At 34.5% G+C, this 4581-nt stretch overlaps 1 long non-coding RNA gene across 1 annotated transcript; it reads left to right on the top strand.

The window, feature by feature from the left end:
* The first annotated feature begins 354 nt into the window (after positions 1 to 354).
* LOC107853215 lies at positions 355 to 3140 on the top strand. Its single transcript, XR_001669702.2, has 3 exons — positions 355 to 489; positions 1211 to 1415; positions 2782 to 3140. It is a non-coding gene; the product is annotated as an uncharacterized LOC107853215 (long non-coding RNA).
* The last annotated feature ends 1441 nt before the right edge of the window (positions 3141 to 4581 follow it).

Raw genomic sequence — 4581 nt, 5'->3', positions numbered from 1 at the left:
GACCTTTTTTATGCTTGCTACTTTGTAAAGGATAAAGTTTTTCTTTTTATTTGCCAATTATGTTTTTATGAGGTATGTATGTCAATTTAGTATTCAAATAATGGATGCAACTAAAATCAAACACAAATAAAACTATATTTGAATTCAAAATATTGGGTCCTTGCATAGCACGGGCATGCTTATTACTTCTTATATATAAGTGAATAGTTGGGTTACTGCTATTTTGTCTTATATCAATGGTCCTTACGTAATTACTCTTACAATGAAGGATTTTTTTCTAGATTTGCTATCCACGTAATACACATATACAAAATATATGTGGTCACTATTATTTCCACCTTTTACTGAGTTAGCCTTTTATTAGTTACCAAAGCAAAAAAATTTACTCTCTCTTGTTCTTAAAAAAGAAAAGAAAATACCTGTGAAAAATTTGAAAGAGAAGACCTGCGAAATTAGGGTTTTCATTGATTTTAGCTTCTTCAACTTCTGGTAAGTTATTTCTTCAAGCTTCAAAGAGACTTCATATCCGAAACGCAGAAACAATCTGACTAGAAAGTCATTCAAAACTTAATCGAAAAATCAGCATTTATTGAAGAAGCTATAGAGTCGATTACTAATATTAATAAGCATGAAACGTATACTTGCATATTCGTCCATAGGCCAAATCGGATATGTAATTATTGGAATAATTGTTGGAGACTCAAATGATGGATATGCAAGCATTATAACTTATATGTTGTTCTATATCTCCATAAATCTAGGAACTTTTGCTTGCATTGTATTAATTGGTTCATTTCTATTAGTGAATTCTTCTAACCTTCTCTTTTCCTAACAAAAGATAAAAATAGCTGTGGAAAAATTGGAAGAGAATTGTTGCGTTTGATTTCTATTAGTGAATAGATTTTGATTGATTTTTGCCTCCTTTACTTCTTCTAAAAAAAATTAGGGATTCTGATTGATTTTAGTTTTCTTAAATTTTGGGATTTTTGGTTCCCTAATTTCTATTAAGAAAAAAATTGGGTTATTTTGATTGATTTTTACTTTCTTAACTTGTGATTAGTAAATTTGTAGCTTAGCATGTGTGGGCTGTTTGTTAGATCTGTGAAATGTAGTTCTGTTGCCAGATCTATGTTTAAGAGTATGATTTATTATTTTTGCTTTTGCTCTGAATACTGGATTGAATTTCATATTATATTGGTGGCTGTTGCAGTTGCAATGTATTGTGGTGAACCCGCAGTTCATCACATTCGCAAATTTTACCATGGAATCGGATAAATATATATGTGTAAGAGAGACGGACCCTCAGAACAGTGTGGTGATTATTGATATGAACATGCCAATGCAACCTTTGAGGCGTCCAATTACGGCTGACTCTGTGCTTATGAATCCTAATTCTAGAATTTTGGCTCTAAAAGGTATGAAATATTTGCTGCAAGTGTTATGGATGATTTTTGTACTGGTTGTGACAAAGAGAGATAGTAAAACAACTTTGAAACTGAAAGGAAAAAGAGATAGCAATGGTAGTTCAAACTGCACATATGAAGATTTTAGCAAGATAAGTAATAATAATTATGATATGGATTAGGGAGTTTGATTAGGTTTGACTTTGCTATGTGTTGTGATCTCCTCCTTGTGGTTGACACACTATTTGATTGGAGTGAGAAATATTAGGAGCTAAATGGTGTCCATTCTTAACTTTACAGAGGTAGTTGGCTATTGAAGACGTTATCAGATGTTGCATTTTAGTTCCTTTTTCTCATAATACTTTTTTTCACTCGAGTGTTGTTATCCTGATGCTAATGGTTGATGCATGTTTTAGCTTATATAGGGTGTGTAGTTTCTACTATCTTCATTATATTTTCATAATAGTGGAACTTATCAGTGTCGCTGCTACATGTCAGCTATTATATTGCTTTCTGAATTCTCCCTCCCACTGACATCCTGATCACTCTTCTCAACTCTCTTTCTTTTTCACTCTTAATGGTATTTGGTTCTTAGCCATTGCTAAAACCAACAGATGACCCACCTTCCATTCAAACTAAGTAAAAAGGACAGCCCGGTGCACTAAAACTCCCGCTATGTGCAGGGTCCGGAGAAGGGCCCGACCACAAGGATCTATTGTACGGAACCTTACCGTTCAAACGAAGTGATTTTTTTTTGTTAACCATGTGAATGTTACCATTAACAAACAAACACCAGTAAGCCTAAAGAGCACCTCCTCCCACAACCTATTCGTGCTATGAGCAAGAGGCCTCCAACTGATAGCAACTACATACAATCAATGAGCAATAATTTGATCTAAGTGATAAGTAATCTACACAAAAAAGTATTTACTCCTACGTGCCTTCTTTGTAGCTCTGAACAATTTGATTCTATGTATATCCTCCCTCTTTATCTGTATAGCTACCTCTACTGCCTGTAGTATAGTTCCTATAAACAGTCTCCAATTTCTGGCACTCAATATATGATAGATCATAGCACCCCAAGCTAAGTGAATCTTGTCATTACATAATTTGATGATTTAAATTTGGTAATGCAATGACTGTGTTTGTGTTCTTGTACATTTTGGTAAGAAGCCTTAGGGAATGGATTAATAGTTCAAAGTCTATACTAATCAGCCAAAGAAGTGAGATTTATCCAAATGAACCTTGTTGCTGCTCAATTTTATAATTTGTAATGCAATGATGTTACAAACAAGTTCTTTGGTAAATATGATACCGCGATAAATGTTTGTCAAATACCATTTCAATTGTATGTTTCATATTTTTATATTGTGTGCAGTTGATGAGATTGTTTGTTGGAGAGCCGATGTGGACACCTTACAATCGACCACAAGAAGATCATCCAGCAAGGAAGGAGTACATCAAGAGTGTTACTGAAAGAGTAGGCAGAGTGCCTCTTGCAGCACACTGAGACGCGTATTTCTTGTTAAATAGAGCTCCTCAAGCCTGTATAAGGAAAATTTTTTAGAACGTAGGAATAGAGGTTGGTGCCTACTCCGCGTGTACATTGTGATTATTCTTCTATTGATTTCTACCCTTTTTTGTATTTTTTGTAAAATTATCCCATAAAATTTGACAAAAAACTTTGTTATTGTCAAGGTTAACTAGGCTGTGGAATCAGGTATAATAGTTCCTTAGTTATTCTCTCTCTCTCAAAGTGTGTCTCAATTTTGGTTGGGTTTCTCTTTAATTTTCCTTGTTAATTTCACTTTGTTGCTGGTGATTAGAATTTGAAAATCTTAACTTTCTCAAAGTTTTCCCATTTCATTCCAGACTCCACTTTGTAGGAATACACTGGGTATGTCATTGTTGTTGTTGACTATTTGTGTCTCTTTGTTTTGCAAGTTATTTGGTGCAAGCTTTGTTTGTTACACTCTTTGTTGGCGAACAAAACGACAACAATGACAGACAAAGAGGATTATTTACCGAAAGTGGGTTACAGTGCCAAGGGTGTTAATCTTTCCTAGATTTTGACAAGAAAAATAATTTTGAACCAAGCTATGAACCTATGGGATTTGATTATATAACCTGCTTATTCCACAGGACACTTTTATTTGAGTAGTATTCTGAGGGTAACGAAGTACTAAAACGTTTCACTACTTATATTACACTCTCTTTCATTCTTGTTAAATATATTTGCTGGTTGCCAATTTTCCTTTTGCAGTTACTTTTGAGTCTTGTGGAACAAAGAAGTTTGTGAATTTTGTGAAATATTGTTCTTCCTTGTTTGCACCACAGTGAAGATTTTTGGATAAAAGAACTACCAACTTACCCTTTATCATCTACCCAATTGATACGGGAACGATCATGACGATGAAAGTTTTTGAGTATTTTGAATGCAACCAAGGGAGTGTACAAATTGAAGTGTGAAGAAGGGCCTTGGTGTGCACAAGGCCTCCCCAAAACACACTCCATGGGCTCCTATTTTGTGCCCTTTTCATTAAAGGGCTCTTTTGTCTTTTTACCTCTTAATGTAATAAGTCTATAAATAGAACATGATAGGATTTTAGTTCATTAGTTATTGAATGTTGATGTAAGAACACAAAGAACACCTCTCTTGATAGAGAGATCCTCCCTAGGACGAAACTAGGACATGAGCAAGTGTGGAATCACTTGTGAATGTGTACTGCTTGTAAACGTTGGTGCTTGAGAGGTGGATTCCGATCTTGTGTCTTCGTAAGGGTGTCGTGTTGCTATTGTAAGTCTTAGGGGCCCTTAGGTTTAATATATCTTTGGGTTCTTAATCTTGTAATAGTGTATGCCACTCTTTCTATCTTTACATTTCATGTCTTAGTTTGTGATGTCTAGTGAACCCGTGTGTTCTTGTTGAGTCTTGTCATCTTGTAATGTTGAATTGTTGTTATCCTAGTGTTGTTCTTCTTATCATAATGTTGTTTATCTCATGTTGTTATTAGTCATTTTCACCTTGTTTCTTGTTGTTGTTGGAGACGAGAATTGTGTTTGTGTTGCTCTCAGGTTTTCCTTTCTTTGTGAACTATTTTTGGCTTGCTTTTTGATACGATACAAGTTGTTCTTGTATCATTTGGTATCAAAGCATGATTTTATCTTGTTCCTACAA

Source organism: Capsicum annuum, chromosome 1 (assembly GCF_002878395.1).
Source record: "Capsicum annuum cultivar UCD-10X-F1 chromosome 1, UCD10Xv1.1, whole genome shotgun sequence".
NCBI lineage: Eukaryota > Viridiplantae > Streptophyta > Magnoliopsida > Solanales > Solanaceae > Capsicum > Capsicum annuum.
Note: the sequence above shows the minus strand (reverse complement) of the source record. Positions and strands in the feature narration are given on the sequence as shown.